We start from the raw sequence: 24,326 nt of genomic DNA, 5'->3' as shown, positions 1-24,326 counted from the left end.
GGTTTTCCTCCTGTCAAATCGGAACGAATAGAGTGAAAGCATGTAAAGTAATTGTGTCTAAATATCGCTAATATACGCTTTCAGAACGCATGAAGAGAAAGATGAATACTCTACGCATAGACCTCTAGGCATAAGAATGCAAGATACAGTTTGCACACTTCGTGATGGGTGGGCTAGGTGTTTCAGCGTTTACATAACGTGTTGCCAATTTTTCAACAATGTTGTTTGCTCTCAGTTAATCAACGATTACGTAAGACATGATCTAAGTTTTGAACTGTTGAAGAACCATAAACCCGAATTATGCATAACTAATTAAAGAAAGTCGTTATCTTCTCTCAACTTTGTTGACCCATTCCGTCTTTACACACGCTCAATTATCTCAACACTACACATTGTTTTAACCCCAGCCACATGACGTAATACACATTATACAGGACGATAAACTCGGCGATACATATTGAATAGTTTTATACATAAAACCAAGGTGAAGAGTGTTTGAACTGTAAATTTAAGCAAGTTTGAACACTTCACAGTTAATCAATCTAACTTCAAGCATTAACGCTTTCTTGGTTTCGATGATAATCGTAACCTATGCATTCATGCAGGCGGAGAGTGTGTGCGTGGGTGTGTGTGTGTGTATGCGTGTGTGACGCCTCGCATGTAAACACGATATCTCAAGTATAGGGAAGCTTGGAACAATATAATATTTGGTGTATATGAGTACCACATTGAGTAGAAGAACCCTATTGTTTTGTGGGGAGGTCATTTGCGGTACTAGGGGCCAAATACTGAAAATCTTGTTAACACGATATCTCAAGGAGGTAAACTCGGACCAATCTCATATTACGTGAATATGCGGACCACATTGAGGAGCAACAGCCTATTTTTTTTTTTTTTTTTTTTTGTGGAGATCAAGTTCATTTGGGGCCACCAGGGTAAAATTGAGTAAACCTTGTTAACACGATAACTCAAGAAGAATAGCTAGGATCAAACTTGCATTTCGTGTGAACGAGTACCGCATTGACTTCAATATCCCTTTTGTTTTTAGTGGAGGTCCAAGTGCATTTGGGGTCACTAGAGGTAAAATTGTGAAAACACTGTAAACACGATTACTCAAGAGGCAAAGGTTGGACGAAAGTCATATTCAGTATGTAGTTTTTATTTCATTGAGGTCAAAGGTCATTTGAGTCACCAGACGCCAAATTGTGTAAACCTTGTTTTATAAGCTACCGTATCTCTCACAAACCAGCCTATCAGATAACGTGTGCGTTACGCCTCACACGAATATGAGGTCCTTGGCAATTGGAAATAAGCTTATGGGCATCCGTAGAATCTAAAACTGAAAACACGAATATATTTGCATTTGCTTCAACGTTCCGCTCGGAAGCCTTATATTGCGTGCCGAATAAACTTTGTAATAAAGCGGTTGTGTTGGACGTTTTTTCGTCTTATTCATTTCAGGTTGGATGTAGTTTCGTTGTGACCAGTCAGCGTTTATGAACTTAACAGTTCGTTTAGTTAGATTTTTTACTATGACCAATCTCAATGCGAAATAATTGTGTGAAATGGTCTTAGTTTGGCAGTGAGTTTCACGATCTATGTCTGGATCGGCTATTGACATTTGTGTAGTCTCTTCCACCAGTGTCAACGTAGCTATTGACCTGAAAAGTAACGTTCGACTTTCGTCACGTTTTTGCGAGAGAGTATTCTCGAGCTTAGATGTGGGTCTCAGCTCTGAAGGGGGACAGAATTCCACGCCGTTTCGTTTATCTGTACATTATGTCACAATGTCGAATTTACTGAATCCTAAGAGCAGTGTCAAAAAATGAAGTTTAATAACATATAAACTTCAGTTTTACGTATATATTATACTCCAGATAATAATTATTTGTCGTAATTGGATCTAACTGTAAAGAAAATGACTGCAGTTTACATCATTTTTTGGCTAAGACTACGAGTTGTAGAAAAATGATGACGTCAAACCAAAAAGTTTGGCACGTAGCCATGGCCACAGAAAACGCTTCTGCGCGTATGCATCACGTATAATTCATTGCCGAATTGACTTCGTTGTTTACGTAATGTCGTACTGTATGTCATATACGAACCATCAACAGACAGCAATAGTACTGCATCAACGATACTATACATACTATACCTTTCGATATTCGGTAAAACTACTTGATGTAAACTCTCACTAATATTTCTTATACATTCTTGAAGTATTTCGCTTGAATGTTAGGCGTAGGTTAAGAAAAGAAGTGGCTCTGCGGGACGAAAGCAGTTTTGCTTAAATCACGATATCTTGGCCTATCGGGGTCTGGAATTTAAGGCACAAGTTGATCTCAATACCGTGCGAGATTCACGAAAGTAGCCTAGCCGTAGCGTTACGTAGTAAGACATAACCTTAACCTTACATTGCAATGTGACATAGGCTAAGCTACATGGCAACCAGTTCGTCTCCTAAAATGTTTTGGGCGGAACTGAGACAATTGCTCTGACCAGAATCTCCTTATAAAAATTTTGTTTGTCACCCCATTTGAAAACATTGGGTTATGAATGAATATAAATGGACCACTGTCACAATTTATGCTAGGCACATAGCCTACCCCGGTAACTAATTCTAATCTTGGTCATAGGCTACTCAGCATGTACCTGTTAGTGTGTTACTGCCTAGGCTATGAACAGTGAGTTCTAACTCTAAAAATTAAAAGTAATAAGCTCAGTGGCAGTTACGCAAAACCTAGCTAAGATTGGTTTGGGGTGCATCGTGTACACCTAGCAAAATAGCCTAACGTTAGGTAGCCTACAAATATATATGTGTATAACCTTTTTTTTTTAATTGCATGATTTGAATCTTGATTACGGCAGTGGTAAACCTGATGTAGACTATGCCTAACAATATAGTTTAGTTTAGTAGAAAAAAGGGATCAGGTGGGACACTCAAGTCCCCATCAAGGACCCTATAGGAGAGAGAAAAATACTGAAGACACAAACCCTTAGACCCGATTACAATGCAAAAAGTGCTTGTCCAAAGCTTCTTAAACCCATTGAAATTACTTGTAAGTACAACTTTCGCAGGCAAACGGTTCCACTCATTCACAACCCTATTAGAAAAAAAGTTATGTTGAATATTAATCCTACTTTGTGACTTTTGGAGTTTAAGACAATGACCTCTGGTACAACTACTATTAGCGAACATGAAAAAGTCGGTAAAGGATAAATTGTCAAAACCATACACTATCTTGAAAACCTGAATCAATTCCCCACGTAACCTCCTAAGATACCAGTGTGGTGAGATTCAACAATTGTAACCGCCTATAATAAGGAACACTCTTTCTAGTAGCTCTCCTCTGGACCTTTTCAAGTACTTCATTATCTTTAACAAAATATGGGTTCCAAGCCTGCACAGCATATTTCAGATGAGGCCTAACCAACTGCTATATAAAGCCTAACTACGATGTCCTCTTTCAGAAATCTGAAGTTCCTCTTGATCATACCTCAAACCCTATTACCTCTTTTAGCAGCTTCAAGACAATGTTTAGAAGGTTGCAGAGATGAGTCAATGTATCTACCTAGGTCTCTTTCAACAGAGACCTCCTGTTCTGTTAGGCCTAATAAAATTGAGGTGGCACTGAAGAAGTCATGGGACATTTAAAGTTGGGAAGGGACTTTCTCTAATACTTTCCCAGATTATTTTCATCATCTCTGATTTGGTTTCCTAAAATTGCAGACGAACATACAATGTACATGTTTACAGGTGAAAAATAAAAGTTATTTCTGCACCTGATATTTGTGTGCGGAAAGTGAGCAGCGAAAAGTATGGGATGCCGAGAGTAACAGAAACTGCCTAGGCCTACCGTGTAGATTCAAATCATAGTAAAAATACTACTAAAGACTTAAATTGAATTAGGGTAATAGTGTATGAAATCAGTCTCACAAGTAAACTAATTCTGGCAGCAGCTGTACTCCCCAAACATAATGACGCATTACAGGAATAGCCTAATGAGTAATGGATGTTGCATTTTTTGTAAGTTACACCAATGAATTATTCATGAGCAGCAAAACAATTTCTCTCCCTGGGATAAGAAATTAGTGAAAATAAAGGTAGCCACCCACCTACTACATTTTCCAAATTCTGTCCTGTATACATTGGTTAATTGAGATTTTGCCATCACCCCATGTTAGAGGCCCACCAGAATATAGCCCAGGCTAGGCCTTAAACAGCCAATGGTCCAATTTTGTATGTAGTATGTAATGTTGGTTCAATTTTACCTACTATGTGTACTGTATCACACAGTACTCTGCACCTGTACAATGCAGAATAAACCCCACGCTATATGCCTTAAACAGCCACTGGTCCAATTTTTATTTTGGTATGTAATTAATATTGGTTCGTTATTACCTACTGTGTTTACTGTACTCAAACAGTACTCTGCATCTATACACTGTGTACAGACACAATGCAATTTGCACATTGTATACATTTGGATGGGTTTTATGGGAGGGCATCTTTCGTACGCAGTTGCCATAATTGACGTAAATCATCATAGTAGCACCGTAGTGGAACTCATATGATCATACGAACGAGTGGGAGGACGTAGTCTTCTGGTTGATTATGGGACAACTTACCTGGCTAGGCCTGTGAGCAAATTTATGTTGTGTAGGCCAGCAAAGGTTGGGTCGATTAGGGTTCATTAAGTCAACAACGTGAAGAATACGAGTCAGAATACCAATACACTTACGATGGCGAAACATCTCCTTCATTATTTCTTAAGGCAATTTTCCTACAGGCTATTAGTCATAATTCGTTTTGAGACAAGTTTTCTGGAGAGATCTTACAGCCTCAGATTATCATTGCGTAAAAGATCGCTTTGATTTAGGCAGTGAAATGGAGTAAGAGCGATATTTTTCGCGCATCAATCTACAGCTAAAAGACAGATACTTAATTGGGAAATTGTACGAAGTCGCCGCTCTAATTGAACAGCGGTTCAAAGTATCATGAGGTACTGTACATGCTTAGGACTCCCGCACACCTAGTTTCCTAATGCTCTAATGTAACAGAAGCTTAGCTATCTTCGTAGGTATTTTACAGATGTTGTATTTTAATGTTTGAGACACTACAGTAGGCCTACATGCTTATTTATGATTCTGCGTCACGTTTTACTTTGTTCAACACTTACTTTTGGTGGGAAATAGTTTTAATTTCATACTGCAAAGAAGCAAAACTTTCTAATGTGCAATTACTTAGCACCATGTATCTGTCTAACTGCCTAACCTTTGTTCATAGAAAGTATTAATGTTGCAGATCTGTACTTTGGAAACTTGACCAACAATCATAGTCCTAGTGGCGAGTGGAATTTGGCGAGTAGATTTTTAGTCATTTCTTGATGTCCGACGTCCACGTACGACTAGCTAGAATGCGATGTATGTGCATATGCACTGTCAGTGTAATAAGTGTATGCAGTCAGCTCGTCAGTATAGCCTACAGTGCAGTGTACGACTGTACGTGTATGCATGTATAGGAAAACTGTGAATTGATGGCGCGCTTGCATTACAGATGGTCACACACATCTCACTACTATTTACTGCTTTGGACCCTCAACTTCCAACAACTTCCCCCTCCCCCTGGTAGACCATACAGTGCACCTATAGACACGTTGTCATGATATTTGTTTTGCTTTTCTGTCTTGGGACTCTTGGCCCAGGTGTGGATCCAGGAGGGGCGCAAACGATGCACGCCCCCCTCTTTTCTATGGCCACTGATTGTTTGACCATACTCCGAAAAATGAGCAATTATATATAGAGGATATCCTTTCCAGATGCTGGGAAATCGCATCTGAGCGCATCTACAATTCGAATTTGCTTGGGGGAGTTCCCCCAACCCCCCCCCCCCCCAACCATGCTTTCTCGCCTTCCGTGCTCGCTCGCACCCGACCCACGTTAGTTGATGCAAAGTGAGACTCACAACTCACAAGGTAGTAAAAAAGTTACCGCATCGTGGGCTCGGTTACGTCATAAGTAGAGTTGTGTGACGTCATCACTCACTAATGTTTGCACGCGGCACTCAAAAATAATTCAGTGGAAAATGCGGCACTGAGTTTGTGTGATCTTGGACAAGTATGCTACATTGAAGTCATCGAAATCTCAATGCATTTTGCATTTTGGTTATCTTTGGAAAGGAGGGGTGGGGGTGGGTTCCAAATATGACTTGCGTCCGTTGGGAGGGGTTTAAACGGGGAGAGCCCTTTTATTAAAATATAACCTTTAATAAATAGTTTTCAATGCTGTTGAAATATAAATTATTAGTTCAACAATTATTTCCAGTATTTTGCCTACATGTGTACATTGAGTTGTTATGTCCGCTATAGCCATTACAGTATTTATGACATTAATGCAATATTCGAAAGCGCCTGTTTAACCAGTCACTGGATAGATACAGAAAACTAACGATTGTAAGAAAAAGTTTTACATAAGAAATATCAGTATCAATGCGTTAATTATGCTAATTAGATACAAGGAACTTAACCTATATATTTTGTTTACATTGTTCGGAGCAGTGTTTTACATAGAACTGGGCAATTCAGGTATAAGGTAGAATGATACTGAGCTAGACTTTAACATATTAAATGGATATTATGCACTATCTGTTACCGGTTAATCCAGATAATTTCATTTCATGCTCGATAAACTCAAGTGCCCTCTTGTTGTTGTGTGTTTGTAACAAGTGCCTTAATGTCTAAAAAATTGCTATTTGGCTTCAAAATAATAATAATGATAAAATATGCAGTTCAAAAGTACCGGTATAAAGACAACTGTTGCTAAAAACATTCAAATACGGTACTTGAACCTGTGGAAAGGAATGCACAGATTATTTATTTTGAGAGGGTTTCAGATAATTTGACAGTCTAGTGGTTTCTTGCGTAAAATCAAAGTCACTTGCTCCACTTCCCCTCAGTGTTTGTTCCTCCATATTCCAATAAAACTTTTCTTTTGTGAATCAACGACGATGGCATTAGTGTATTCTTAACAAAGTATGACCAGGAAGTCTTAATAACTCCTCGGTATGAAGGGGGTCGGGTATTTTGGACACATGCAACTCTTCATTGAGAACATAGTTGAATAGGAAGATTCGATTGTGTAATGGTTAAGGTCATTATTATCAACTCCACAAAAATGCTATAATTTTGTACAATTTGATTTAGATCAATGACAAAAACAATGCGTGCAATGTGATACAATTATGAAGGTTGATATTGAATAAATACTTAAATAACGTTGGTATATCATATAATAGTAACAATTTGTGTTTAACTCCAACCCAAGATGACAAATTGTTGCGCCCAGTAAAGAATGTTGCTATGTCCTCGACCCTCCTACCCCTCTCCCTTACATTCTTCCTCCATTTTAGTGTATGTTTTGCAGGTTTGTTATCCCGCCATTACATTGAAATATGTTATTTGTAACATCTTAAACTCTTTTGAGATTAAGAAAGAATTTTTTTCAGCTTTAAGATTTATTTTTCTAGATTTCGTATCTTACCACTGAACTCTTAACAATCTCAGACATTTTAGTTCTCCTTTAAAGCGAGGATTCACGAATACGAACTATATCATCAATACATTTTCCGAAAATAACATACGATATAAATCACGTGATCCGAGCGAAACATGGCAAGCGGTTGTTATTAGGATTTACTTCGTTTACTCCGTTTGTTCTGTACAATGTTGTATTTCTACATGTTTGAACAACTTTATTTTAATTGATAATGAAAACATATAAACAGTTCAGCCAATTCTGATAATGTGGCTATACATTTCACAATATCAACCACATACAATTTACATACAGCAGTTCCAACTATCATCATTATTATCTACAATACTATTTCCATTCTAGTTTATTTTTCGTAGAATCGTTTGAACACGAGACTTGTGATGATAATTAATTCTGATCATAATGATCAATCAGATGTGATTTATTTCCTTGTTATTTATTGTTTTCTTTGTTTATCTTCATTGATTTAGTAAACAATAAACCTGACTAGGAGGACATTCCACTACTAGACGGTGGGGCGAGCCGTTCTGGACGGTTGTCTCGTTGTCATCACTTTGGGACTACATGAAAATGATCTTAAAATTAGATATATTATTTAAAAAAAATAATTTTGTGTTTTCCCACACTGGGAATTGGGGCGTTATTGAGAAATTAATTAAAATGGCAAATATATTTCTGTTCAAATTACCCGATTGTAGAAACGAAAATATCCAATCAGATCGCAAGTTTCATTTGACACTGGTTGCTAAGACTTGTCATTGACGCGATTGGTCCGATAATTTGCCTGTACATCAAAATTATGCCGATCGACGAATCAGAGTCGCTGTTTTAGCTTGCTTCGGTACGGCTATTTTACGTCTCAGCTGGTACACACAGACGCTTCGCTTGCCGCAAAACATGACATAAACATGGATTGCAATGCGGGAAAGTCGCTGAATTCGTCCAAAAACAGGTGTTTTGCTCACTGCGCTGATGTTTTAGAAGATATTAAACCTTTTACAACAGCAAGGTGGACCACATTCTTGAAAAGTGTGGACATTTGGAAGGATTTGGTCGGAAATCAAGCCGATATAGCAACAGCTTTTTTTGCGAGAGCATAGGAGTACGTGTGTGTTAAGCTTGCCAATTCCAGAATTTGGTGGATGTCATAACACTTGTTATCGGTATTTTACCGACTCATCGAAGCAGAAGAGAGGAAAGATAAGCAAAGAGAAGCAACTACTAGCTGCCAAATCAAGTCATACATTAGGTAGGTTCTTTATTTTTGTCATATAAACATGGACATTTACGGAGAATTTTCACTCACTCACTCACTGCTCACACTTCGGCTAGGGTGAAATGCACTGGCTGTATGGTGTGTTCAACTGTGTTGTATTGGTGGTGCATGCTAGCCTGTGGCAATGCTAATGTCATTAAATTTAAAAAAAAAAATACTGTCATAATGACCCAATATAAATTAGCAGACCTATATATCCCACTTCTTTATGTGTTTTGGTGTAAAATATTGTTAGGTTAGATCCTTATATTGGGTCATAAAAATCATGTTGCATAAATTATATAAAGTCAATGCATGATCATGCATGTCAGAGCTATGCCCAATTTTTCAGATGTTTTGGTGTAAATATTAATTGATAAATTTAGTGCTACATTGAAATTATTATAATATAATTCTACTAAGACTTGGTTTTCTGACGGTTTGTGTCTAAAAAGCTGTCGCACGGCAGACCTATGCCCAATTTTTCAGATCTTTTTATATTGGGTCATAAAAATCATGTTGCATTTAAAGAGTCAACGCACGGCAGAGCAATGCCCAATTTTTTTGGTGTAAAGGTTAAAGATATAGCTACATTGATAAAATGTATATATTCATATTTAGTTTTCTGATGGTTTTTGTCTAAAAAGATGTCACCATGGTAGTTTCAGACAAGATTTTGTTGAAAAACCTGTCACACGGTGGAGCTACATGTATGCACATTTTTTTATGTGTTTTGGTGTAAATTATACAAACTTAAATTTTATAAAGTGCAAACTCTACTTTAAGTTGTAGGCCCTAATATGTATCTGAAAAATTGCATGTTGGATCTATGTCCAATTTTTCAGGTGTTTTGGTGTAAATTATACAAACTTAAATTTTATAATGGCTTGAAAATTGTATATTTAAATATATCTTTAATTTCATATGGCATTTTCTAAATAGCTGTTGATGGCAGAGCTAAGCCCGATTTTCAGGTGTTTTAGTGTACATATTTTTATTATTTTCATTACTACATTGAAATATCCATCATCTCCCTATACACAGAATACAAAATGAAAATTCACACATATTTTTCTTTCTTTCTTTTGTGCCTTTACAGAATTGGAGCCTTCAACTTCAAGTATTGATACTGGTGATGAAGCAACAAGTCCACAACAAGCCCCGAGGGTGTTACGATCTAGCTCAGCTCTTGCGGGTGTAACCAAGGAGCCATCTGTCCCTTCCCACATCCTGCCAAAGATTTGCATCTTCTGTTGCCGCTATGAAAAATCATATACAGACGCTCAGAGGAGAAAAAGAAAAGAACAGTTGATGCTTTGTGAACAGCCTGATGGAGGCAAGCTAGCCGCAGCTGCTAAAGACAAGAAGGACGACCGCATACTTCTCCAAATTCGTGATCGTGAATGTGTGGCAATCGAATTGCGTTATCATAGAAGTTGCTACAGGAGCTACACAGGGTACCAAACCAGGAAGTATGTTGAGCCAAAAGAACAGCTCTATGCCACAGCATTTGATGCTTTTTGCAAGTACTACATCGAACAAAAGATTCTTCGAGAGAAACAGATTTACAGAATGACATCACTAAGGCGGTATTTTGGCAAAGCTGTGAAAGATGTTGAAATGAAAGATGCCTCCAACTACAGAACTTACAGCCTGAAGCAGCGTCTCAAACGAAGGTTTCCACAGGATAGCTGACAAGTTGGCCTTTCATGGCACCATCAATTTTTCGTATCATGACCATGTAGATTTTTTGCTATCCGAGCCAGAAGTTTTCGTCACTTGTAAACAAACCTCTTCACTCAGTGGTAAACAAATTACCTATGCTGCTCCCGGGAGGCCTAAAGGGGTCTAAAATTGCCTCAATTGACCCAATTTTCTCACCACATGTACTTCTATTCATGCTCTTCAATATGCAAGCCACAAAAAACTAGACTATGATTGATAACAGGTCACAAAAGATGTTCTCCCGCTGCTTTTTGGCACTTTTCCTGAAGGAGAACAATCGAGCGGATTGATATAGACTCTAATAGGAGTATGCCACCTTGAAGATGAAGAATCATTCTAAGGTTCTTTAATCATGCTAATTGCTATTTGGTCAAATGTGATCCGTCATATCAAAAGAAACAATAAGGTCGGCCATGCATAAGCTGAGATACAAGCAAAATATTCTTGCAAATTATAAAGAAAAACATGCATTTTTGTCATAATAAAGTGATAAAATGGCAAAAATCTGTTATTTTGGGGAAATTTCATCAACTATACGGTGTTTCGTTTCAACACTTCATGGAATGCACGTCCTTATTAGATGCAAATTCCAATATCATTACTTATAAAATACAATATGGGTCATTGTAGGATGTCAGATCCCTGAACAAACAGTGTAATACCATATTTCACTTGCATGACACACAGTCCTTTTTAAAGGAATTCTTGTTTTTTAGTGTTTTGTTTTTAGGCGGGATTTACTCAAAAGTGCCCCATTTCTGGGAGTGGGAACTGTTGGGATATTGAAAGGACACACAATACCTACATTTTAAGCCACATTTCATGTAGTCCCCAGGAGATGACTGCAAGAATTAATTTACAAAGCTCTTTTGGCCACATGCCCCATAGTCTATACGTCTTCTACATCTTACACGATGATTACTCTACTTCTCTCCATAGGTTTCTATACTACGATCTTCCAGACATTATTCCGGTTGGATACATCCCACCATCCTTGAAATCAAGAAATGTGAAAGGTATTGTCACAATGACGTCATAATGGACACATTTAACATTTCTTACATTTCATTAAAGGCTTTACGAACTATGTGAATTTCTTTTGACTTGTTGATTGTTGTTGATTTACATACAAGAGAGTAATGAATCAGCAACACATGATTGCCATTTTTTATGAAGGAGACACCCAAAACAGAGTCTTGTGATAGTAAACAACGAACTGAATAATATAATAGAATATAACAACACTTAATATTGCTAGGCTTGGCTGATTTGAGAGATAAGTCATATTCCTTTCATTTTGCTCATTCGATATCCCTGTCTTATAAAATGTTTTGTGAGTAGCCATCACATCAATTGATGCTTTAAATCTCTTTCCGAAAAGTAGTGGTATCATACACTTTGGGAAACTTAATTACAGAGCGACAATGATTATGTAAGGTTTGAAGTAATGTTCTGCCCCTCGGAGGCTGTCAACCCCCCCCCCCCCCCATAAAAGCACATTTAAACATATCCACACCTCCGCTTAAACCATTCTTTCAATCTGAATTGCAGAATAAAGCCGCAAAGTTTTAATGAACTTCTTTTCCAAGTTCTGCAAACGAAGTTCTTGTTTCTCTGAAATTGCTGCAAAGTGTATTAAAAAATAAACGAAAACAAAACAGAGACCAAAAATGTATCGGAACTGCTGGTGCTAGATGTATCGTATTCAAAATATACTAATAGGTAACATCAGCATCATGACTTTATAAAGGCAAAGATAAGACACTCGTTCTGCAGTTTTTACAGGAACAGAGCGTCGTCAAAGCCGACATCATGTATAGGAAGGAGGGAGGGGGGGGGGGGGATCTGTGGTCTTTCCCCAGAAAATGGCAAGTTGAGACTTCAAATGATACATTCTGAGTCATAGTTTGACTTATATGACTTGACTTATGTCCAATATCAAAGTCTAAACGCAGCATTGTGTTTTAACCATTCTAAGTTATTAAGAAATAAGCGAAAACGAAACAGAGACCAAAATGTTGGTACTAGATCTACTCGAAATATTCTAATTGGTAACATTAGCATAAAGACTTTATAAAGACATAGTAGTTTAGCCGACATCATATTCGGGTAGGAGGGGGTGGGGCTGTGGTCTTTCACCAGAAAAAGGGGAAGTTTAGACATAGTATATATATAAATATATATATATATATATATATATATATATATATATATATATATATATATATATATATATATATATATATATATATATATTCATATCTAAGTCTAAACGCAACGTTGTGTTTTAACTATTCCAAGTTAGTTTGAAATGCATGGTGGTGGGGTGGGAGTGGCGGTGGGGAGACACCCATTACACCCTTGATCGGTGCTTGAAAACAGTACAATCTACATGTATTGGCGAACATTAACATCCATGCATGATTTGCCTTGAAAAAAAATAATATTATAAATAAAATGTGGGTAATGATATGAGGGAAAGCATTTAAAACTATATGTGAATTTAAAACCATATTTTATTATGTTTCATTTATACACTTACGAAAGTAAAAAAGAAAAGAAAACAGAATCGGTCTGTCTGTTACTCCTCTTACGTCTACATTTCCCCAGATTTGGATATATTTGGCTAATAAAATGAAGCAGCTTCCAGAGGCTTCGCCCCCTGACCCCCCCCCCGACCCATTAAGTCCGCGGATCCCCACCAGCCTGCTTGGAATACAGTACAGATAACTATAATTTATTTATTACATCTGTTTTGTGTTTTAGTGCTTTAAACTTGCTATACGAGAGAACAAGGGATATCACCAAATGCAATAACTTCAGGGGGCTTCCCCTCGTGGAACCAACCAGGGCTTAAAATATATCCCAGGGAAAGCCCCCCGACCCCGCTTGAGCTCTCAGAAACGTTCTGTACAATTTTGAAGTTAAGCTTCGTCCTGACGACCCTATCTAAAAATTCTTCAGCTTCCGGGGACTTCGCATCACACCCTTCAATAACATTAAACTATGAAAGAAATTTATCTAATTTACATTGTTGGTCTGTAAATCTGCATACAAAGCGAATGTGCATAAAACAGGCTCTATGCTTATTAGATGAGTACTAGTTTTATTTTCTAGCCATCAATATACATATTATGTATCGATTCGGTACAGTTTTACTTCGGTATTATATACTTAATGATGTAACGATGTATACTTTATTCAATTTAACGCGTGTTATCTGTCGAATTTTTAACTTAATATTTTTGTTTGATTTTCGCTGAGATGCTAAACTGTCATAAAAAAAATCAAATATTATAGCGTAACCACTAATCTTGCAAGTAGTAGTTAAGAGAGGGATTCAGATACAATTCAAGTCGTTTTATTCATCGGTCAACGCGTAAATACAAGAAAAGATCAGTAATGTTTGTATTGAATGTTTCAATGGTATGGTCCACCATCTTGTCTACAGACGTCTAAAAAACAATTGTAGACGTTAGAGTGTTCATTGTAGTCGTTTAAGTGAGTTAAAACCATACAAATGAACTACTAAGCAGAAACGGATAGAGGGGTTCCCGGGCAACTCCCTCTGGACGATTTCCCCCGGACGATTACCCCCCGACGATTCCCCTCGGACGATTCCCACCCGGACGATTCCCACCCGGACACTCCCCAATCGTGACAATTGCCCACATGACAATTCCCACTCCGGACATTTCCCACCCATGACAATTGCCTCCGGACAATTTCCCCCCGAAAAATCCCCCTCCTCGGAAAGTACTACTTAGACCCCTTCCCCAGCACGGCGATCATTACATTCATCACATTTTGGACACCCCCCCCCCCTGTGGAAATTTCTGCACATGCCCCTGACCATCAATCACAAGTCGATAACGAGTTTAAAAAGTTACATTTTGGAGTAGGGATTGGGATGAGGTGTATATGACTTAATATCACCTCAGAACTTTGCCCGCTTCGCGACCGTTTACAGCGTCTTTATCAGTGGCCATATGCTTACATCCACCTGTGTATTTTTCGACAGAACTAGAATATTCAGCGTTTATGCTGCGTTAGTTTTTGCGCAATTTGAACGCATGATAGATGGCTAGACCAGAGAAGTGTTCGTTCGTTTCGAGTGTACTAGCTATGTTGATACTGTGATAGCTTCTATCTCTCTTTCGCATGCATTTTAGCTAGCTACCACAGAATTTTACGCGCGCTTTCGCGCGCATTAGCTGCACTGTTAATGTCATAGTCTTTTCATTTGCTCATTATGTTGACTCATGATAGTAGCAACTACAATTCTCTCTGCGCTCGGCGCGCACAATTTCGAGGAAGCAATAAACATTGCGCAAGATCGTGATACGTGGCGGAGGTTAATCACTGAGCATGTCGTACAGACGAGACTCAACTTACTACTACTACTACTACTACTACTACTCGGCGCGCACAAAATGAACTTCTACTATGATATTTGGGGGGGGGGGGGGATTGTAATGGCCATGCCAAAGATACCCATTGCGAGCTCAAAGCGCGAGCAAAACGGCGCATTTTTGGAATGGTTGCATTAGGAGTCGTTTATAGGTCATGTTGGAGTGGAGGTTTCTGATGTAGCCCATATCAAGGATACGTGATACCAAGGATGAAAACGCGCGCGAAGCGAGCGAAAATGCTCTGATATCCAGCTTTCATGCATGAAAAATGCGCAAAGTATCGCTGACAGCAGAAGTGCAGCGAGTGAGCGTACAAACAATGGTGTAGTTGCTGGCTACCATGCATACGACGTGGGCCGTTGAAAGGACTGGCGGAAAATGTTGTGCTAGTAAGCTACCATGCATAGAAGGGAGAACAAACTATCACACATATCAACCTAGCTAGTGCACGTGAATCGCGCGAACACATTTTTGCACAAGCCAGTAACCACGCATGCACATTGTGTACATTTACTGTAACACAACATAAATGAGGAATGTATAGTGACTGGCTATAATGCATAACAAGAGTCTAGAGCTTCGTACTTCATTGCCTTTGGATTTGAAGCCACATATAATTGTTTGACCTACCTCTGTTGACCTAAGGTGACATTTGACCTTAACCAAAAACATTAAGAATAATCTACTCACTATGAGTAAACCGCCACCGAAGTATGAGAATGATCTGAACTAGCGTAATTCATTTAGAGTGGTTACAACCGGCGTCACAGACACACATACATGCATGCCTGCACATCTTCATTTAGCCTCTGGCAAGGAATCAAAAAGTGGTTCTGAGCAATTTTCAGGGAAATTACATTAGGCCACGCCCCTCAAGAATATTAATGACATGCATTAAGGTTCTAACCTACATATGTACACCCACCTCCCAACAATGCCATCAAAACAAGTTTGTACAAAATCGGACAGACGGTTGCCGAGATATGAGTATTTAAAGAAATTGTTCGAAGCCCCGCCCAATCGCGCAGAAAATGTTAAGGTTATCTAGCTAACATGCGTGTGCAATGAGTAATTAATTCTCACAGCATCAATGCAGCTTGTGCGCACAAAGCGCGCCAAATCTATTTTTCCAAATATATACCAAATTGACGCCCAAAATATTATCATTGTGTCAGTCTAGCTATAGTATACACAATGCACGCGAAACAAGAAAGTGTTTTGGTACTTTGTATCCTATAAAATACAGTCGTTTTGCTATAAAAGCTTTTCAATTCAACGGTGTTCGTATTTACTACATTGCAAAATTATTACCTTGGTAGCGTGACAGGACGAACGTGGTAATTCAGATATCTTACCAAAGTAAACCCATATCTCACTCCTTTATGTGGAAAAAAATATTAAGCGAAAGTCACTCTCTACACGGCAGACAGGTTTACACACAGAAACCGGAAATAAATCAATATATCACTAATGCACGAGAATCGCGCACAAAGAAACTCGTTGTTCATATCTTTAACTTCGCGATTATTTTTTCTCAGGTGAGTTGGGCTTGTTGGTACGAAGATCTAGAGAGGACATGGTTAAAAAAAATATATTACGTACGTACGTAATAATACTACGTACGTACGTAATAATTATCACGTACGTACGTGATAATACTACTTACGTACGTAATAATATCACGTACGTACGTGATATGTTTTACGTACGCACGTGATAATTACTACGTACGTACGTAGTGTTATTACGTACGTACGTAATAATTACTACGTACTTATGTAGTGATTATCACGTACGTATTTGAAGGCCTACGTATAGGCCTACACTCTAAAAACAACCTGGTGAAATTTCACCAGTTCCTTGTGAAATTTTCACCAGGAGTTACGTTTATATGCTACCCTATATATCCTGGTTGTTTTCACCAAGTTGCCTGGTGGATGAGATTTTAACAAAATCCTGGTAGATATAACCAGGAAAGCCTGGTTAAATTTCGTGGTGAAATTTTGACACTGTCCTGGTTAATATCAATGGGTATTCACCTCATTCCTTGTGATATTAACCAACATTTCCTGGTTGATGCTAATACTATCCTGGTTAATATCATGAAATATTTCACCTCTTTCCTGGTTAAATTAACCAACATTCCTGGTTGGTGCTAATGCTATCCTGGTTAATATCATAGAATGTTCCACCTCTTTCTGGTTAAATTAAACAACATTTCCTGGTTGATGTCACCATTATCCTGGTTAATATTAAACTGATTTTCCACCTCATTCCTGGTTAAATCACCCCCTTCCTTGTTAATATGCCACCTTATTCTCCATTTAAGTTGCAATGCATTCAAATTGAGAAAAAGCAGAACATAAATTATAAAACAACATCATCAATGTTACTGATAGCTAACTTTATTTGCATCTCCATTACTTTTGAATTTTGAGTAATATGTGAACTTTTGCAATTTAGTTTAATTAATTCCTCAAATATTAATACAATGAATTAATATAAGAAATGCAATACTGAAATCAAAATTTTGAGGACATATTTACAGCATAACCATCGTCACATGCTGAAGCTCTGATTGCTCGACATCAACTGTGAAATGTAACAGGGATACCAAGACCTTGATCAGCACTTTTGCACAAGGATTCAACTTGGAAATCACTTGAACAGTTTTCAGTACAGAACAAGAAATGGACCCTATACCTGTCTCTTGAAATACTTGATCAAAGCCTCTCTCCCAATAACCTTTGTTACGACAAAATTCAGCCCTGTGTCAGTAGCTTCTTTTCTTTAAAGGTATGCTGTATTAGCCCCAAATATGCTAGATATTCAAATGTGGTCACCTTTGGTCAGAATTCTACTGTTTTTATTACAACCTTTAAGGAAATTTTCCCATTCAGTCATCTTGTGTGTCCTTAAAAATGTCTGAGAACAATTAGAAGGTACTTTTTGAAAACTTCTTGCCATTATAGCGTGCTATAATTTAGGGCATATACTGACTACCGCATTAAACTAGATAGGAAGGTCTTAGAAGATCTTTGTTCACATTGTTAATGATAGGGATGACCTAATACCAAATTGATTTGTTTAATTTAATTATTTACTTATTGGTAATTAATTCATATTTTTAATTTAATTACAATTATATTTTACCACTTTGCACAGACAAACCGAACATCTGCAAGACAATAATTAGGCTTCCAACGATACCATAAATGTTTTAGTAATAAGCTCATCCTTGGACCTCACATACTTGTGCAAATTATTTTAACTCCAATAGAAAGTGGTAAGTTAAGCTTATTATAATCACAAGAAAGATTAATTTGAAAAGATTTTGAGCTAACAGTTAAGTAGTTAAAGTATAAACCAAAGTGTCCTTGAACATGAAATTTCTGATACTCCGAGCCCGAATGACCATAATTATGATCACGTTTTGCATACATCCACATGTCCGTCCGTGGACTCAGGAAGAAGCGTTTCCAAACAATTAACTAAACCGACCCCTAAATGACCTTTGACATAAAATTCCTGAGCACTTCCACAAGTCTTTTCATCACAGGCCACCTCTCTGCAAGTTTCATTGAAGTTGTACCAACAGGTATTATCAATTGTGGACAGAGAGATGAATTGAAATGCAAAACATCAAATTGTTTCTCATAAAAACAGCGACAATCACATTCTTGATGTGCATCATCCAAGCTACAGACATCCTTCTACTATTGCAAAGCTGTGTTACTTGGTAGCCTCTCTCAATTTCTCATTTTCACCTCTTCCAGTTTGTACCAGTCTAGGAAAGGAATGAAACAATTAAAGTATTAAATGGTGTGTTAACGAACTAGAATGAAAAGAAGATTAATCGCTTTCTTCAGTCTAATAGTTTGTGCCATGCTTTTTGAAAACCTAACCCTTACCCTAATTTAATCTTGGAATAATTCTCTGAGTTGGTCAGTCTTATTTCTGTTTGGGATTGTTTTCCACAGGGCATTTTATGTGGTTTTTAACCCTAGGCTCCTTTGACATTTAGTAACCTGTTAGGTTAGGTTTGTGTGTAAAGTAGGCTAACCTTATACTAATACTAGCTGATACAATGTAGTGATTTGAGATTAGCAACTAACCTTAATTGAATTGAATTTGACGTGGTAGTTATTATAATAAATGGGCTAGCTGTTGATGCAGGAGGGCTACACAATATGATTATCAACATACAATTCCACGTTTATACTTTTAAAATCAATTTCAAGGCTAAAAATAAACCTCAAACAATTATCTGTAGTGTAGGGTAGTCCTGTCCTACCCTTACCTAGCCTATAAAATGTGAGTTCAATCAGGGAGTTGTTCTAACAAATACCTTCGCCCATCTATAAGTATTACCCTGGCTATATGTGGGGAGTTCAAGTGATCTACCAGGGAGTTGCCGTAACATCATCTTGGATCGACAGCGGCAATAGACACTACACAGGCCTTATCACTGGCCTAGCCCATGACATATCCACGTGAGATTCAATGAACACAAGCTTAACGTGATGCCTAGGTCTAACATACGCCAGACCTACTTATGCATTAATTGAGCCTAGGACTAATGATCCGGGAATGAGTTCCAGCACAAAATTGTGGCGGCTTAAGTGCAGGCATACCTGTGGTGTTACTGTTAGTCGAACGAACGTACCTTAATTGTCTGTCTCCGGCATTTTTGAGTTAACTAGTCTATAGGCTGCATAAGCTTGACTTCTGACTTCTTGCATGTAGACAAATGTGTTACAGTATATACGTACCGCGTACCGCCACTTCTTACAATCTTCGGTATAGAACGTAAAATTATCACGTACGTACGTAATAAATATTACGTACGTACGTAATAAATATATTTTTTTACCATGTCCTCTCTAGGTCTTCGTAGATTTAAGAGATAAGCCATGTTCTTTTCATTTCGCTCCTTTGAGATCACTGCACTGTAAGTATTTTGTGAGTAGCCATCATATCAATTGATGCTTTAAATCTCTTTGAAAAAAGTAGTGGTAACGTACACTTTGGGCAACTTAATTACAGAGCAACAATGATTGTGTAAGGTTATGAAGTAATGTTGTGCCCCTCGGAGTCTATCAGCCCCGCCCCCCCCCCCCCTGTAAAACACACACACACACTTAAACACATCCACACCTCCGCTTAAATCATTCTTTCAATCTAAATTGCAGAGTACACCGCGAAGTTTACCTTAATTATTTTCCAAGTTTTGCAAACAAAGTTTTTGTTTCTCTGAAATTGCTGCATAGTGTATTAAAAAATAAACGAAGACAAAACAGAGACCAAATATGTATCGGAACTGTTGGTGCTAGATGTATCGTACTTGAAATACACTAATAGGTAATATTAGCATAAATACTTTATTAAGGCAAAGATAAGACACTCGTTCTGCAGTTTTGTAAGGAACAGAGGGTCGTCAAAGCCGACACCATATATATGGAGGAGGGAGGGGAGGGGGTCTGTGGTCGTTCCCCAGAAAAAGGGCAAGTTTAGACTTCAAATGATACCTTCTTAGGCATAGTTTGACTGACTTGACTTATGTCCAATAAATTTGTCTATTTTTTAACTATTCTAAGTTCGTTTGAAATGCGTGGTGGTGGTGGGGTGGTGGGGAGACACCCCTTCATCCCCTTGACCGGCGCTTGAATACAATCTACATGTATTGGCGAACATTAACATCCATGCATGATTTGTCTTGAAAAAATAATAGTAGAAATAAAATGTGGGTAATGATTTGAGAGAAAGTATGAGAACTATATGTGAATTTAAAACCATTTTGTGTTTATTTATACACTTACGAAAACAGAATCGGTCTGTCTGTTACTCCCTTACGTCTACATTTCCCCAGGTTTTGATACTATTTGGCTAATAAAATGAAGCAGCTATCTGCAGAAAATTGAGTTTCTTCTCTTAGATAGATTTCTGTGTTTCAAAATTTCTTCAAGAGAACGAAACATATCTTCAAAGGGTGCAGCTTAAGTCCATGGGATCCCCATCATCCTGCTTGGAATACATTATAGATAACTATAATTTATTGATTACATTGGTTTTGTGTTTTAGTGCTTTAAAAACTCGCTACGAGAGAACAAGGGATATCACTAAATGCAAAAACTTCAGGGGGCTTCCCCTCGTGGAACCAACCAGTGCTTGAAATATATTCCAGAGAAAGCCCCTCGATCCCGCTTGAGCTCTCAGAAACGTTCTGTACAATTTTGAGGTTCAGCTTGCTACTGACGACCCTATCTAAAACTTCTGCCGCTTCCGGGGACTTCGCATCGCACCCTTTAATAATATTAATCTATCAAAGACAATATCAAATTTACATTTTTGATCAGTAAATCTGCACGCAGAGTGAAATGTGCATAAATCAGGCTTTATGCTTATTAGATGAGTACTAGTTTAATTTTCGAGCCATCAATTTACATACTGTGTATCGATTCGGTACAGTTTTACATCGGTATTATATACTTAATGAGGTAACGATGTATACTTTATTCTATATATTTAACGCGTGTTAATCTTGCAAGTAGTAAAGAGAGGAATTCAGATACAATTCAAGTAGTTTTATTCATCGGTCAACCAGGTACGTAGCTAAGGCTTGATGGTTGGGGGGGGGGGGGTCGTGTAGTGGCTGAAATTCCAACTGGATTTGAAGCAAGAAAATTCCGACTGCTGCCTTGTACCCCACCCCCTCCCCTGCGCTACTCGTCAACGATACGGTCAGTCAGACATCCCATCTTTCGCGACTGCACTTTTGTTCCGAACTTGTTTCGATACATTTGTACCCACTGGCCCACACATCTCAAACTTATTAATCACTCTGGTTAAGCAAGTAAGCAACTGAGTAGAAGCTATCTGCTTCAAGGCTACATAGACTACTAACTACAAAAGCTATGTTAATGTAACAAATGGGAAAACTTTTTTTTTCTTCAACAAATTATATACGACGACATAGTGAATTACCAAAAAACACCGGGGTTTTTCCTAGCGCGCTTAGTATTATTATTTTGGGGGGGGGGGGGGGCGGGGCTATTTATCACTCACGTAGCATCTTCGTCAAGGACCAATAGAGTTCTTAGAAATAAGTATAAAAACATAATGAAAAAACGTACAGTTTTCAGTGGTTGCGGTTCTCACCTAGGCCTTTATATCAAATCGATATGGACATATTCGGTGGCGATATACGCCAACCCGTATTAACTAGTGATAACATGATAGTTAACTCTGCTCTAACGTGAATAAGCACAGTTCGCAGATAAAACAACTACAACCATGACTGAAACTAGAAGTGTTTTCGTGGCAGCCATATGCATATAAAATAGCTATAAAGGGCGCTAGTATTCAATATTAGTCAGTATCCGGGAAATATCCATAGGGCGGGGAGCATGCAGTTATGGAACATACTAAGTATCGCCCACATGTTACATAGCCTATACCAAATTAATCGAGAGGGTTTTCAACATCATGGATTTCTCGGCCACTGTACAATTGAGATAATCAGGTGTTACAAGTTAAACCTAGCCTAGGGCCCAATAGAATTTGGAAAAGCCGATACTTTAAAGAATATAATTTGTACAACAAAAAATGAAGGAAATCATCAAAAAGTTCAATTTTAGGCCAATCTCCGAACACTTTTTTCACTGCTCAAACCTTAGTTATTTGATATAAACCTCATACCTTTTTTATGGTCATTACTTCTGAGGAAGATATTTGTCTACTCATAAGCTATACATTATTATGTGGGCCCGATTCCGCGAACAAAAATAACAAGTGAAACATTTCTATAAAATATATTCTAGTTTAAATTTGGCCAAAATAGTCTTACATCTATCTTCTACAACTGTATAAGATGTAATTGTCTGAAATATACAAAACAAACCAATTTTGGCAAAGATTCAAGAGTTCGGTGAGACGTACCAAGTAACGTACTGTAACGGTTACAACTAGTACTGACTATCATTGGGTGTTGTAATTGTATACAATACATATAATATTTATACCAGCGACGTAGCCAGGAATTTGCAAGGGGATGCACATTTTGCGATTGATATGGGGGAGGGGTCCAGGTGCGTATCCAGGGGGGGCGTTGGGGGCGCGCGCCCCCCGGGTAAGGAAAAGAGGAGAGAAAAAAAGAGAAGAAAAAAGGGAAAAGGAGGGGGAAAAAAGAAAAGGAGGAGAGGAAGGAAGGGAAAAGAAAAAGACAAAAGAGAGAAAAAGGAGAAAAGGAGGGAGTAGAAGATAGCCAAGGCCTCGGGAAGAGAAAGAGGAACAGTCATAGTTAAAACGCTGATCCCTATTATATACACAGGGTAGCCAGTGACAGATCAAGGATTACGGAGGGGGTGTGCGCCTTACTCTATCCCTTACACCGACAACTCCATTTTTGACGTTTCTATTTTTCCTCTCTCACTAATGTATCTCTATAAATACTATATATGGTCTATCATAACGCGTGTGTGTGTATGGACGCCTTAAACAATTGTACAATTGTGCTATATGGAACCAACTGTGGCTGGTCTTGAACTCGACCGAGTCGAGTTCAAGAACATGACGCATTTCGGGAAGGGGGCGACCGCCCCCCCCCCCCCGAGCAAATTTTCTTTATGACATCGCTAGTAATTTCAAAATATACAATGCTTAGATGCAACTTACAAGGCCTGGAAAGTGTCATTTCCAGCGATCTGGGAGGCATTTTCAGCCAAATTTTTAATGTTCGCTTCGCGCCAACTCATGGTGGCGCTTCGCTTAGATATTTTGCCTACAGGCTTCGCCCCTCCCTTGGCAATTACTCGCTACACGCCTGTCGAATTTGTAAAGCGAAGAGCATATATAACATCATATCAGTGAGCAAAGCATGCATGTTCCACGATGAACAGCCTCAAAAACTGTCTATGTGTGTAGTCAAAGGCGTAGGAGCCCAATTGGATTTGGGGGCTGTAATGACTTGCCCGAAAAAAAGCCCAAATTTTTCGCGCGCGAAGCGCGCGTTTAGCATACCGATGCCAATATCATATAAGCAAGCATCGGTTATTACATTGCATGGCATAGTGTACCTTACGGTCCATGAAAGTCGCACATTATACCGCCGGATGCTAATGTAAACAACCAAATGTCTTATGTAGATTGAGAAAAAGCATACAGATCCATTTATGTCAAAATTCTCTTTTACAGTAGTAATGTCGGCCAATCTTAGACCTTTATTTTAATTACCAAGGAGATCATTTTTAAGCTATTCATTGCTATTTATTTTTGGGAAAAATTTGGTTGCGGGGGGGGGTGGGGGCTGCGGCCCCGCTTCCTACGGGACCTACGCCTATGTGTGTAGTGTTCGGTTTCGATATACCTGTTATCGGAAATAT

General features: G+C 38.3%; 1 protein-coding gene and 1 pseudogene across 1 annotated transcript in view; both read left to right on the top strand.

Annotated features, from left to right (window-relative positions):
* Positions 1–24,326, top strand: part of LOC139969971 (uncharacterized) — a 480,181-nt gene that overhangs the window by 137,248 nt on the left and 318,607 nt on the right. The gene's annotated exons all lie outside the window — the stretch shown is intronic.
* LOC139970137 (uncharacterized) lies at positions 8,062–11,430 on the top strand (annotated as a pseudogene).

This window comes from Apostichopus japonicus, chromosome 7 (assembly GCF_037975245.1).
Source record: "Apostichopus japonicus isolate 1M-3 chromosome 7, ASM3797524v1, whole genome shotgun sequence".
Taxonomy (NCBI): domain Eukaryota; kingdom Metazoa; phylum Echinodermata; class Holothuroidea; order Aspidochirotida; family Stichopodidae; genus Apostichopus; species Apostichopus japonicus.
Note: the sequence above shows the minus strand (reverse complement) of the source record. Positions and strands in the feature narration are given on the sequence as shown.